The sequence below is a fragment of the Drosophila ficusphila genome, unplaced genomic scaffold, assembly GCF_018152265.1.
Source record: "Drosophila ficusphila isolate 14025-0441.05 unplaced genomic scaffold, ASM1815226v1 contig_47, whole genome shotgun sequence".
NCBI lineage: Eukaryota > Metazoa > Arthropoda > Insecta > Diptera > Drosophilidae > Drosophila > Drosophila ficusphila.
The window spans coordinates 918371-934120 of record NW_025064388.1 but is presented as its reverse complement, the minus strand read 5'-3'; the positions used below and the strand labels follow the sequence as shown (position 1 = coordinate 934120).

Genomic DNA, 15750 nt, shown 5'->3' with positions numbered 1-15750 from the left:
TGCTCTGATGCAAATGAAACTTTTCTTAAAAGCAATATAACGAATTCAAATTGTCGTAACAAAATGTTTACTTCTGCAAGCGTAAAGAAAAACGTAGCATTATTGTTTGCCATGGCGTTTATAGTAACTCTTAATGTCGGCAATTTTCAGTCATTTCTCAACAAGCCGACTTTAAGGGAATACAGTAACATGTTAGACACCGAAGTAAAAGAACCAAATTTGCACGGTCGGCGACTATTGTGGGTTGAATCAGAAAGAGAACATAACCAAAAAAACATAACCGTTTGCCATATACACGTATATCAGACGAAACGAGCGTTCCGCCTCTTTATTTTTTGAATTCAACAACAAAAGAAAACAGTTCAAAAATCTTATCAAGGTCTAAAATGTCTCAGGAGCCTCCTCCTTTGGCCTATCGAAAAGTACCGATATGTTCTGGAAGTTGTAATTCGTCTAAGTCTTCTTTTAACCCATCGGAATATTTTAAGATAGCCCAACATTTACATAACTGGACAAGTGGGACTCTGAACATATCATCAAGTCTCAATAACAAGAAATTTGACCCAACAGATCTTGTACTGTCTAATGATTACGTTGATCCTAAAATGCACAATAAACAAAAGAAGCCTAAAATGTATTATGATATTGATAATGTCACCTCTGATATAGAGGAAAAAAACAGTAAACTTACCCACAACAAAAGCAAACGGTTGGACAAAAAGCGCGAACAAATAAATTTGATGCATGCTATCAAGCGAAGAGAAGATTCTTTTTATGTGCTTTCTTTTAACCTGGATTACACAGTGCTTCCAGCGCTGAAGTACAATAACAGTGCACCACCAAAATTGTCGTTGGTATTACCTTCAGAAAATTCTGGTCTGAACGGAGATATAAAGTTAATGCAGGTGGATTGCGAAGTATTAAATACTAAAGAACTCAACGTAAAGGAACATATGATCCCAGCTAGGGTTCGACCAGGTATCGTTAACGAATGGAAATCTTATACCAAAAAACATAAATCTGGAGTAAATGCCACCCAAATAAATACATTAAGGGACAAAGATTTAATGCGACACGAAAAATCCCGAGTACGTAATTTTTATATGGTGGGCCCGAAAAACCTAGCAGCCGCAGTTGCATCTAACGAAAAGACACATTTTGTTCAGTTAAACCCGACTATGGTTAATAATCGTCAAATGTCTTCGTCTGCAGTGAACGCTCGTCCACGTGAACTGCCGTTTTCTTTTTTAAAATAAAAATATTTTGTACTAAAAACACTCTTAATAGCTGGGCCGTTTGAAATAAAATTCATCTACTTTAACGGAGATCTGATTACAGCTAAGTAGAACTCTGTTCGTTTTTTTCACTTTAAACCATTTCATTTTACGAAAAAGAAAGACTTAACGCATTTTGTAAACAATTTTTTTTTTTTTAATAAAGTACTGATGTAAAACAGCCAAAACAAAATTATTTCTCTTAATTATAAAAAAAGGTAAATTCCAGAGAATCTAGGATCACATTTTGGGTTAAAACCATCCCCAAAACAACGATCAATATCGATAGTTTTCGAAAAAGATTGACAACCCTTGGAAAGGATATTATAATTTCAGTCAGAAGTTTGCAACCCAGTGAAGGAGACACACCGGACTCCATAAAGTATATATATTCTTTATCAGCATCAAAATCTGAAAATTCGCCTGTCCGTTTTAAGTAAGCTAGTCTCTCAGTTTTAAAGCTAGCTTATGAACAATCGTCGAAACTATAGACGAATATTGAAAAATAGTCATAGCTTCGACAATTTGTTAGCCTTTATGTTTTTTGTTCGACTTATTTGATGACTGCTAGGGTACATAAGCTTCGGATTGCCGAAGCTAGCTTCCTTTCTTGTTTTACATCGACTTGATTTCTTCCAGATGGTGTTTTCTTACTACTTTTTAATTTCGAATTAAATTTGATCATCTCAGATAATTATGTCATATAGCTGTCATAGAAGAGATGGAACAATCTAGATAGAATTAACGAAAAAATGATATCATCGTTGTTTTTATCAAACAAGCATAATTTTTATACCCTTGCAGAGGTATTACAATTTTAGTCAAGTATTACAATTTTAGTCAGAAGTTCGTAACGCAATGAAGGAGACACCTCAGACCCCATAAATTATATATATTCTTGATCATCATCACGATCGGATTCGAAATACGTGTGTTTGTCTGTCCGTGTGTCCGTCTGTCCTCCTGTCTGTTTCTATGTAAACTATGTAATTCCCCAAAAATTCCGTAGTTTTTGCACGCATAATATAAGTCGGAACGGTCCCGATTGGCCGACTATATCGGATAGCTCCCATACGAGAGAATGAAAAAGTGCGTGCGTACTAGGTACACATGTCAGAAGTGAAATTTCTTTGGCGAACTAATTTATCAGACTTGTCTATATTTATACAAATCCAAAACTTTAGATTTCCGAGACTTAAAGAAAGGAAAAAAAAATATATATTAGAAATTTAAGGGGGAAAATACAATTAGAAGGCCTGAAATGAGGGGTATCTTTGGGAGTGGATTGCAAGTAGGGTATTAAGAGAATCTTAGCGATTCTTTTTATGATCAATAATGTGGAGTCGTTTTTTGAGGGATGAACTTTGCGCCGTGCAGTCTCCAGGTCCAGGATCTCGTCTTAAACAAAAAACAGCAATTGGACATTAAACTTAAAGGTACAGCGCACAACATGAATTATTTCTTATTTAAAAAAAATATTTTTCCATTAAAAAATTTGAAGTTTAAAAAAAAACGCTTTTTTTTCGACTTTGTTTGTAAAAAAACATGTTATAACAAACAAATATGAAAAACCGTTATATTCATGGTGTGGAGAATTTCATTTCATACATATTTATTTTTTTATTTTAACAAATTAAGTATTTAATACTAAAGTTAATGTAATGTAAGGCACTGGATACTAAGTCCTTCGGCCTGATATAAAGATTTTTAATAGTATTATTTTACAGTCGGAGTTGTATTTTGCTAAAGAATTCGTGTAATTTTTGTATATTAGGTTTTGTAGGGGATAAAAGGAGGGAAGATGGGAGGGATGTTCCAAAAATTGAGTTACGCGTGTTCCCTACTACCGGGCAAGAGTCAAGCAAGTGATCTATGGAAAGGTTACCACCGCAGAACTGGCATGCCGGACGAGTTCAGCCTTGTAGAAGGTGTTCGTGAGTTTCCTGGGTGTGTCCTATGCGTAGCCGGGTGTATAGAGTGTTGCCAGATTAGGAGGTTTCCTCATAAATTTAGGAGGTTTTCAAGCTTGTCGGAAAACTTTTGGGAGGAAAAAATTTCTAGGATGAAATTTAGGAGGAAATAATAATTTTCATTAAAAAAAACGGTAAAAAAGACTTTGAGGAGATTGAACAGATCCCTGCCAACATGAAGCCAAAAAATTGGCTATTTATACGCAATTAATTAATTAATATCTAATAATTGGACAATCAATGGCCAATGTTTTAGAATTTATGCGATAATGTCCATCCTTGGCTGTTACATTTCCCCCTATTGCTTAAAGCCGACCATTCGAGCGTATTACAAAAATTTAGCTTTCATTCAAGTAATATGTCTTTCTTTGTCTTTTGCATTAAGTCTAATAGGTTACGCTTAAATTTAAGCGCGTTTCAAAAAACCAGCTATAATTACAACCGACTTATAGCTTTATTCTAAAATTTAGGAGGTTTTGTTGATTTTTAGGAGGAAACACAGCTCCATCTAGGAGGATACCTTGTAGGCCATCTGGTAATACTGAATATGGAAACTTAAAAGAATAATCGGCAAAGTATCGATGTTGTTTAGTCTCTATGTGTTTTGCAAGGGTATATAAGCTTCGGCTTGCCGAATCTAGCTTCCTTAATTGTTTTTTTATGTCAAACCGTTTTCAATTCAGGAGAATCTACCCCTTTTTCAAATGCATTTCTTTATATAATAGTCAAGATTGAATTTAGTTAAATAACAAATTTGAAATAGAATTGTAAGGAAAACAATACCTGTTCAATAGATTATATAGATTATAACAGCGGGGATATATTAGACACTAGCAAACCCCGGCGAACTCCGATTCGCCACCAGATGGCAACGTCCTCTTCTAACATTCACTGTACTACGGCCTATGTTCCAACAACGTCGTCTGCCAAACATGATTTTATCATTTCTGTACATAATTTACTCAGTTCTAGACTTTTGTATAGTTACCTACTAAGTTTGTAATGTATAAGCGAAAAAATAAAATTATTAAAACATTTAAAACCTCAAAAATAATAAATATTTTTTTAACATATTGTAAATCTAAACCATCCTCAAACCCCCTGGAATACACACAAAAAATTTCATCAAAATCGGCCCAGTTTATATGCGATTTTTGGTATGTCGAGTAGGATTTAAGAGGATGAAAAACAGATGTTGGCCGATTCTCAGACTTAGTCGGTATAGCCGTTTCGGAGGGGTATGGTAAAGGGCCGTCCATAAACCTCGTGACGCTAATTTTGGCTTTTTTGACCCCCTCCCCCCTATGTAACGAATCACATATGCAAATTACAACCTCCTTACAAAAAAGCGTGACTCTCTGATGAAAACCACCACCCCCCTCCCCCTAGGAGCGTCACGAGTTTTATGGACGGCCCCTAACAAAAACTCCCTGCAGTTCTGGCTGTCCACTGATGACTCGTGGCATTCAAGCAATCGTGTGTGTAGAAAAGGAAAAGGGATATTCATAAGTTTCCCTCTCTTCCTCACTTTTATAATACGAATCGTTGCTTGCATCCGACGGCGGCCCGACTCCAAATTTGTCTTCGGTTTTTCTTATTGCACTGTTGTCATTCTCCGTTAGAAACAAAAATTTGGGTTTGTATACATAAGTCGAGCGCCCCTCAGTCGTATTTTCCATCGAAACCCAAATTCTTGTTTCTAACGGAGAATGACAACAGTGCAATAAGAAAAATGAAGACAAATGTTGAGTTATGTGCTTACCAACACATTTTGCGTTTCAGTTTTATATTATAGATATAGCTTAGGGATTCAAACTGTCATAATAGAAAAAGGTTTAAATTGACATTAACAAACAATAATAAGCTTGAAAAACTAACTCCGTGAGTTACTATTTTATATCATTTTTTTTTTAACACAAATGTTTTTCTCTTACGCGGCTTAATAGTTTCTTGTATATGTCGGAGATGGCTCGAGATTTTCCATATCGAAAGCACAGCAAGTTCTGATCGCTTCGGTGGCACGTTAATCACTTCCCTTGCATTGGCAATTCTCTGTCACGCCCCTACGATCAGACCTTACTCAGCAGAAAAGCTCTATCTATGCTGCACAAGCTTTGACAAACATTTTCATTATTTTTCCTTTAAATTTATCGCCGACGTTTTACAAGCGAACATTCTATACCAGAATTAAAACAAAAAGGAACTGACTCACCGGATGTCCACACGCTTCTCATTATTCGTGTCCACCTGAACGGCCGTTAGGACAAGCGATTGCAAAATGTCCGATTTCGGCACATTTGAAGCATTTGATACCAGATCTATCCTTCACACTTGCCATATTGTTGCCGCTGTAGGTTTCACTCTGGCCCTTTTCTAAGCGGGCACGCACCTCTGGATATTTATGTCCCGCCTTTCTACAGTAATTGCATTTCACCACGATAGGAAATTAAAACTTCTTGCGGTCCGAGCCTGCTGCATCGTCTTCTACGCCGCGCTTCTTGAAGGAGTGTGCCTGAAGCTGTTGTTGTAGTTCGTTGCGTGTTTTAACGTTGGTGGTGAAAATCCAGCGCGCCAACTTACTGTCAACCTGTGCCATGTGAGCCAATGTTACAGATACAGCTATTTCTTCAATCTCCTTGGCTTTCCATTTGGACATCAGCATCGTTACAATACGGCTACCATATTCGGCAGAGCCTTAGTCTGGTTTTGGTCGTCTATTTAACACATTCAAAACCATACCAGCAGCAGTTTCGATTCCGACGAAACGTTGCACGAATAGTTCTCTAAATTGCACCCAAGTGATTCCGGCAAAGCATATTTTTGAAAGCCATTGTGATGCGGTGCCTTCCAATGCCTTACTTAGGGCTTTCACCAGATTGCTACCTTTGAGAACGCTGTCTGCGAAGATGACGTCCACCGTGCTACACCAAGATGAGGGCTCCGCTCCAGCAATGTCAGGGTTAAATTTTGGTAGTCTTATATTTGACGCTTTTTCATCCGATTGCAGCGCCCTTGGAGTCTGCATGTTTTTAATTATTTCCATTAGGTTGCGGTTTTGAAGCTCCAACGCTGATAAATACGAATCAGTGGCATGATCAGTAGGCAAAGCAGATCCCACTTCTGATGTCGGAGATGGCTCCAGATTTTCCATATTGAAAGCACAGCAAGTTCTGATCGCTTCGGTGGCACGTAAATCACTACTCTTGCATTGGCAATTCTATCCGCTTTTATAGTCCTAGCAGACTATCTTGCCATCTCTGTCACGCCCCTACGATCAGACCTTACTCAGCAGCAAAGCTCTATCTATGCTGCAGTGCGTTCTTAGAACCGTTGCACTTCTTAGTACAACGCTCGCCAACCATAGTCCTTCTTAGAACAATGTATCGCCACTCGTTGTCCTTCTTAGAACAACGTGTCGCCACTCGTTGGCCTTCCTAGAACATTGTGTCGCAACTCGAAAGCGTAGTAACTCGTACAGTGGTCAAACCAATTCTATGCCGTACATATACAGTGGGCAAAGTTACTATTCTACGACATATATAAACTATACTTCAGAATTTTGTTTAAATAAGATTTTTTAAATGCTCTATCGCTTACTTTCAAGACATTCTTTTTAAAAATATTAACATAAATTATTGTTTTTCAGGCAGGAAAACATGTCACTACGCGATCAGTTAATTGCGTTTTCCAAATGCTGCAAATGTGAAACCGAAAATTCTTAACGCTTTGTGCTCTGATGCAAATGAAACATTTCTTAAAAGTAACATAACGAATTTAAATTATCGTAACAAAATGTTTACTTCTGCAAGCGTAAAGAAAAACGTAGTAGAAAAACGTTTGCCATGGCAAATTTCCAGTCATTTCTCAACAAGCCGACTTCAAGGGAATACAGTAACATATTGGACACCGAAGTAAAAGAACCAAATTTGCACGGTCGGCGGCTATTGTAAGTTGAATCAGAAAGAGAACATAACCAAAAACGTTTGCCATATACACGTATATCAGACGATACGAGCGTTCCACCTCTTTATTTTTTGAATTCAACAATAAAAGAAAACAGTTCTAAAATCTTATCAAGGTCTAAAATGTCTAAGGAGCCTCCTCCTTTGGCCTATCAAAAAGTACCGATATGGTAGTTGTAACCCATCGGAATATTTTAAGATAGCCCAACATTTACATAACTGGACAAGTGGGAATATAGTCTCAATGACAAGAAATTTGACCCAACAGATCTTGTACTGTCTAATGATTACGTTGAGCCTGAAATGCACAATAAACAAAGGAAGGCTAAAATGTGTATTGATAGTGTCACGTCACCTCTGATATAAAGGAAAAAAACAGTAAACCTTATCAAAACAAAAGGAAAAGGTTGGACAAAAAGCGCGAACAAATCAATTTGATGCATACTATCAAGTGAAAAGAAAATTCTTTTTATGTGCTTTTAACCTGGATTACACAGTGCATCCAGCGGAAAGTATAATAACAGTGAACCACCAAAATTGTCGTTGGTATTACCTTCAGAAAATTCTGGTCTGAACGGAAATATTAAGGTGGTATTAAGCAGGTGGATTGCGAAGTATTAAATACTAAAGATCTCAACGTAAAATTTAATCCGAAATTCAATAGTAGTTAGAAAACACCATCTGGAAGAAATCAAGTCGATTCGATGAACAACAACGGCGTAATAATTTTTTTTCCGTAATTTTTTTGACCTCTTGTACAGGAGCTATCCGATATAGTCGCCCGATCCGGCCCGTTCCTACTTATATACTGCGTGCAATAACTACACAACTTGTGGTAAAGTTTCAGCAAGATAGCTTTAAAACTGAGAGACTAGTTTGAAGAAAAACGGACAGACAGACAGATGGACAGACAGACAGACGGACAGAGTATTTCTATTCAGATAGTGATGCTGATCAAGAATATATGCACTTTCCGGGGTCTGAGGTGTCTCCTTCACTGCGTTGCAAACTTATGACTGAAATTATAATACTCTTTTGCTCTGCAAGGGGATGGCGTTCATGATGGCGTTTTCAAAATCGGATAAATCTATCATAAAGCTGCCATAGGAGAGATTGAACAAGAAAGGAAGCTAGCTTCGGCAAGCCGAAGCTTATATACCCTTGCAGTCATGAAATATGTCGAACAAAACGCATAAAGGCTAGACAACATCGAAGCTAAGACGATTTTTCTATTCATTTTCCATATTTTGGACTATAGATCATATGGGAGCTATACGATATAGTTGTCCGATTTTGATCAAATTTAACTCGTAATTCAAGAGTCGTAAGAACACTCTATATTCCAAAAATCAAACTTGTCTGATGAAAAACAACGATGTTATCAATTTATTTCCATTAATTCTATATATAATTTTCGATCCCTCCTATGGCAGCTATATGATAGAGTTATCCGATTTTGATCAAATTTAATCCGAAATTCAATAACAGTTAGAAAACGCCATCTTGAAGAATTCAAGTCGATCTGATGAAAAACAATAGAGTGAGAATTTTTTATTTCATTCTCTTGTATTGGAGCTATCCGATATAGTCGGCCGATCCGGCCCGTTCCGACTTATATACTGCGTGCAACAACTACACAACTTTTGGGAAAGTTTCAGCACGATAGCTTTAAAACTGAGAGACTAGTTTGCGCGGAAACGGACAGACGGACAGACGGACAGACGGACAGACGTACATACATATTTCGATTCTGCTCGTGATGCTGATCAAGAATATATATACTTTATGGGGTCTGAGGTGTCTCCTTCACTGCGTTGCAAACTTCTAACTTAAATTATAATACCCTTTTGCTCTGCAAGGGTATAAAAATATATATAGAATTAATGGAAATAAATTGATAACATCGTTGTTTTTTATCCCATGAGCATGATTTTTTGAATATCAAGTTTTTCAACAACTCTTATATTGAGAAAAACGTTTCATAAAAATCGGACAACTATATCTTATAGCTGCCATAGGAAAGATCGAAAAATCTATATAGAAATATCAGAAATATAGTTGTAACATCGTGGTTTTTCATCAGACATGTACAATTTTTGAAATATAGAGTTTTCTTACGACTCTTGAATTACGAATTAAATTTGATCAAAATCGGACAACTATATCATATAGCTCCCATATATGGAAATATGGAAAATGAATAGAAAAATCGTCATAGCTTTGATTGCGTTTAGCCTTTATGCATTTTGTGATTTTTTATGATTTTTTGAAGGTGACAATGTCGGAAAAAGTTTGTATGGAAAAGAGAAAAATATGGCTGAAATGCGTATTTCTAGTCATTTTCAAAAAATCATAAAAAATAGAAAAAAAATTATTTTTGAAAAATTCTTTTTGCAGTTCCTATTATTTTTGATTAAAGAAACTTTTTGCATCCAAAAATTTTAGTTTTGAAGCCGAGGGAAAAAGTTTTTTTTTTACTTTTTTTTAAAATTGCCCTGTTCAATAAATATCGAATGAGTTGAGAAAAGTATGGTATCATTCAAAAGGCATTTGAATTACCTTTCCATTGATACCAAAAGTTAAAAGAAGCAAGTTCAGGTTTCGAGTATATTTCACTTTTATTTTGACAAAATACTTATGGCCACCACTGTATGTACATAAAGGAGTAAGGGGCACAACTAGTGTGACGGCCCAAAAAAAAGGTGATTTTTGAGAATTTTTATAAAAAAAACTACTTGATCAATTATTTTCAAATTTTCAGAATATATTTATACATGGTTTAAAAGAATATACAGTGATTTTTCATGATAACAAATAAGTTTTATTTACGTCGATCAGCCAACCTAATGGCTATAATACGTAAAGCATAACAAAGAACAGATAACATGAAAACAATAACAGGAGATGTACAGTAACAATTACTGTTTCAGGACTCGGGAAACATTGCGTCCTCTTGTCCAGAGATCGCCGGTGTGTCTCCGTTTCAGTCTTCTTCGGATAGCTTGATTACGTAGAGACGCTGCTAGGTGGTTGGGGTGCGCTATGAGGCGATCGCTGTAACGACTCGAGTGTAGGTTGATCTGCTCTCTAATGGAGGGAATGTGGAGATCATTTGCTAGGGCGTCGTTTCGAACGTACCAAGGCGCGTTTGCTATCATGCGTAGCGCTCGGTTTTGGGTTCTCTGCACTTTCATGACGTTAGTGTCAGAAGCCATGCCCCATATCTGAATGCAATATGTAATCGACGGCATCACGATCGATTTATACAGCAACACTTTGTTGCCAAGGCTGAGCTTGCTCGTTGGCTTAAGCAACCAGTTCAACTTCCTGAGTTTACTCCGACATGTAGCTGTTATTTTCTTGGTGTGTTCTTTCCAGGTAAGCCGCTTTTCTAGGATCAGTCCCAGATACTGCGCCTGGGTGACTGTGGGATGGTGACGTCGTGGAGTTCGACTCTGGGTAGGACCTTTCCTCTCAAAGTAAAGTTACAATGTTGCGACTTCCTGCCATTTATGGCAATATTCCACCTGTTAGCCCACTTGCCATACGAGTCCAGAAATTCCTGGGTGATCCTTGATGCCTCGATTCGGCAGGAAGAGTTCACAAGAAAGGCAGTATCGTCAGCATATGTGGCCAAAAGTGTGCCCGGTTCAACAGAACTTGGCAGGTCTGATGTGAACAGGGTGTAGAGAACAGGACCCAGAACGCTTCCCTGCGGAACGCCAGCACGAGCAAATCTAATGCTTGACCTTTCCCCTCTCACCTCGACCATAAAACTTCGATCAAGCAGGTATGATTTCAGTAGAAGGAATTGGCCAGTCGGAAGTAATGACTTCAACTTATGAAGTAGTCCGTAATGCCATACTCGATCAAAAATTTGGGTTTGTATACATAAGTCGAGCGCCCCTTAGCCGTATTTTCCATCGAAAACCAATTTTTTGTTTCTAACGGAGAATGACAACAGTGCAATTAGAAAAACGAAAGGATAGAAGACAAATTTGGAGTCGGGCCGCCGTCGGGTGCAAGCAACGAGATCGTATTCGAAGAGTGAGAAAGAGGGGAAAACTTAGGAATATCCCTTTTTAGTCAGTGCGTTCGTGCTTGTTGAAGGATGAGCACGCGTGCGGACGAATTTTTTTAGAGTATTAACCCTTGTGCAAAGATGTCGTTCTGCCCTTGGCTGCAAACTTTTTTTTGTTTTTTAACATGTCGTTTCAGATAATTTTAGTATAACAAAAAATGTAAAGGAGAAACTATTAATAGCTGCTAAGAAACATTAATTTAGATATTACAAAAATTTACTTTAATATTGACACTTATTTTAAAATTAAGAACCTAAACAAAGAAATAACTCTCCAATAATAAAAACAACGTTCAATTTTAAATTCAAAACTTTTAAAAATTAAATTATAAAAAACTTCAACTCTTTTTACTATAAATGAACAATTTGAGCCCCATGCACCATCTAAGGGTTAACAAAAAGCTTTTTTTGTCGTCTCACTCGCACTTACTACGCAGACTCCTCTCACTCGCACTTGTTGTGAGTAATGAATAACGTAGTGCTTTTACCGACGAGACTACCTTGTATAATTGTACCATGGTCTATACAATGACCTACGATAAATAAAAAAATATCATAAATTGACAAAATGGCGGCGTTTAAAAAAAAATCGAATCTTAACCAAAATTTTGGTCGTTTTTGGCCTGCCAAAATTCGATTTTTGATCGGATCAAAAAACCGATAGTTCATGGTACGGAGAACTAAGGTGCCCGAAATAAGTATGTAGGACACCTAATTTTTTTGTTTAACAAAATAACGCTTGAATATTTTTCAAAAAAACAAATTTGCAATTATTCTTTATTTAATATGTAACACTTTTCACAAAATATTATAGAAAATAAATCAAAAAACTTTCAAACGAAATAAGTAAGTAGGACAAAGTCAAAATAGCAAGCTTAACGGTAATTTTAGTAAGAAAAAGTATATATATATTTTAAATAGTGCATCCTTTGTTGTCTAATACCTTAAGAATTCGTCCTGGCATTGAATTAATTAAGTTTTTCAGTATTTCTATGTCGATTTTCTTTACTTTAAGACTACTGAATTGTTTCCCATTAGCATAAACCTTTTGGGATAATATGCCCCAAAGATTTTCAATTGGATTTAAGTCCGGGCTGCGAGCTGGCCATTCCAAAATTGGGATTTGCGATGATGAAAAGAAGCTCCTTGTATGCTTTGCACAGTAGATAGGTGCATTATCCTGTTGAAAAGTCCATTCTTCACCAAAACAATTCTCTCCAAATTGGAGTAGAAGATTTCTACATATGTTTGTGCATTCATTTTATGAGATATAAAGCACATAGGAGACTTACCATTATATCCAAAGGCAGCCCATACCATGAGAGACCCACCGTGAAAGTTCCTGGAGACGTGGACTTATTTGGGACTTCTTATATCGCGATAATAATAACGATAGCCATCAGGGTTATCTAAATTAAATTTTTCTTTTATTTTTATGAAATTTTTTTCTCTATTCAAGGGTATTTGAAAAACTCTATGTTCCAAAAATCATGCTCATAGGATTAAAAACAACGACGTTATAATTTTTTTTCAATACCTATTTATATATACATTTTTTGATCTTTCCTATGGCAGCTATATGATAGAGTTATCCGATTTTGATAAGATGTAATCCGAAATTCAATAGTAGTTAGAAAACACTATCTGGAAGAAATGAAGTCAATTTGATGAAAAAAAACGAGGTAATAATTTATTTTCCGTTGTTTTTTTGACTTCTTGTATGGGAGCTATCCAGTATAGTCGCCCGATCAGGCCGGTTCCTTCTTATATACTGCGTGCAATAACTACACAACTTTTGGTAAAGTTTGCGTAGAAACAGACAGGAGGACAGACGTACAAATGTATTTCGATTCAGATGGTGATGCTGATCAAGAATATATGTAGGTACCTTATGGGGTCTGAGGTGTCTCCTTCAACTGCGTTGAAAAATTCTTACTGAAATTATAATACCCTTTTGCTCTGCAAGGGTTAATAAAGTTTTTATTAAAGCTTTACATTCATGGGTAAAGTTGCGCTTTAGCGGCTTTTGTTAAAAATGGGCTAAGATTTTTTTTTTTGTTTAAGGTATACCTTGGGGCCTAAACATTAATAAAAAAGTGGCGGAAAGCTTGATTTCTAATTATTTATTTGTAAAAATAGCAAAAAAAGCAACTGGCCATAGCTTTTCTATATATTCACTCACTACCATAAAATCACTCTGAGTCATTTCGCAACCTTTACAGCGTTCAGTATTAAAATTGGCAGTGTCTGACATGGTGAAAATGTTTAATTTCTTTTGTTTTTAAATTTTCACACAATTGCAGCACTCTTCATCCACAATACATTCTTCCCGGTAAAGTTTTTCGCTTGAAAAACATGGCAATGTTCTAAAACGGGTTGTCTCGCGGCAGTGATAATTGCTATTTTAACACATAAATAATTTAAATTTACGCTTTCCGCCACTTTTTTATTAATGTTTAGGCCCCAAGGTATCCCTTTAAAAAAAAAATCCTAGCCCATTTTTAGCAAAAGCCGCTAAAGCGCAACTTTACCCATTCATGAATATTCGTACCGTATTTTTTCTCATCTTGCACCTTTAATTTGGTGGTAAAGTGCATTTGCTGGTGTACACGCCATCAGAGGATAACTGCTTCGCTTGCTTCGCGAACTAGTTCTGAAGGACGACAGGGTACACAACAACCCCAAAACTTTGAATGATAACAAGTAAGCTTTTATCGCTGTGGACAGCAACCAATGGAATTAAAGCTTTTGCAGGATTTTATAAGCCTTTTCATAATGATAGGCAAAATTTACTATTCTGAAAAAGCATTCAATGCTTATAGTGGAATTGTGTAAATAACAAAAAAATCTCCTGCAAAAGTTATCTAAAATCGTTGTTATACTGAGTGTTGAGAGTGTTTTGGAAAAAGTTAACACAATTTCGAAAAACTGCACAATCGATAATCAGTTAACTGAAAATAGGGTCCATGTGGCCAACATTTGCGTTGTAAAAAGGATTTACTCCATACATATATGACCCGTGCTATGATTCTTAATAATAAATATTCCTAAGTGAGCAGTACAGAATTTAATAAATTTATCAAATCGACACAGAAAGGTAAGTTTTTCTTCTTTATCAAAATGTGAAGGATCAACCCTTACCAAGAAATAAAATATAAGTGAGAGTATTTAAGTAAGCAAATTAAGCAAAAATAAAATAATATCGAAAATTCGGGTGTGGTCGAAAAAATTAAAACTTTCATTTCAGAGCCGATGAAAATTTCATGTCGGATTCACCATGTAGTTATTCATGTAAAGGTATTCCTGCCTTTCGTACATCAACTGTCAACTGTGGGTTGCCAGGCAAAGCAAATATTTATTATTTGTTTAAATTGCTTGAATTTATCAACTAGCATGATATTATATATTGCATACAAATAGCTTAAAATAAATATTTTTGTTGTAAATTTGTTGTTATTCTCTGTAAATCATAAAAAGATTCTTTATATTGCTTTAATATTTATTATTTTTCCGACATAACAAAATTGGGGGAGCTTAAAGTTATTGGGGTGCCATGATTTGAGACCTTTTTTTTTAATTGGCCCAAAATAAACAGTTTAACCAAACAAATAATTTTTTTTAGATATCTCGCACCGCTCACGAGATGTTCTCATATTAAAGTCAGATTATAGTATAAACTGAAGGCGGGCGAAATAAATCTGCCAAATATTTATTGCACATAATCGTGGCAAGAGAAAATAGCGGGACTGCTGATAATGCCCATGATTGATAGCCGCTTTCGTTTTGCAATAACACTGTGTGACAAAAAATGTTTAAGTTGATTTTTTCTTATTTTTTTTTTTTTTTTGCATATTTTACAGCCTTATAATCACATATTGGGAAAATATTTTTTCACCGTTATAAGCGTTCATGCAAGTTCAATATCTATTAATTAAAATGTATTAAGCAAGTATACCGTTAGGTTTTTATCACAATGCTTTAAAATTTGTTTCTACCAGCTCTATACTCTGGGGACTACGTATGGAACTTGTTACGCGAGGATACCTCTGAAAAAGCCAAAAAAAAATCAGGAAAAAAAATTCACTTTCAAAAAAATAATAGTTTATTGAAAGTAAAAAAAAAAAACAATATTTTGTGTTAATTATTTTCATAATAATAATTTCATAAAATTTACCATGAAAAAATAAATAGTATCACTTAAAGGTGGCATAGATATTTTTGTGCATAATTTATGCACCTTAACCGAAAACAATCAAAAAAGTAACTTAAACAAAGATTTTGTTAAATTTTGTCGCACAGTGTAATTTAATGATCGTTGAGGAGAAAACTTCTGCTAAAGTTGGAGTGACTTAGCGTTAATAATCCAAAGGGACCAAAAAAAAAAATTGACTCAAAAATGCATTGGCAGTGATATTAATCGACGGAAGAAATTGCCGTTTGGAAATTCCCGATGTTCTGGCCTT

The 15750-nt window shown here is 35.8% G+C and overlaps 1 protein-coding gene across 3 annotated transcripts in view; it reads left to right on the top strand.

The window, feature by feature from the left end:
* The first annotated feature begins 6942 nt into the window (after nucleotides 1-6942).
* LOC108100495 overlaps nucleotides 6943-15750 on the top strand; it is a 37004-nt gene continuing 28196 nt past the window's right edge. For 2 of the 3 annotated variants that reach the window (XM_017204444.2, XM_017204452.2), the window contains exon 1: nucleotides 14058-14384. The gene's annotated coding sequence lies outside the window, so the exon portion shown is untranslated. Of the gene's footprint in view, nucleotides 7191-14057; nucleotides 14385-15750 lie in introns of those variants that run through there. The other variant, XM_043208441.1, reaches the window with a different exon arrangement.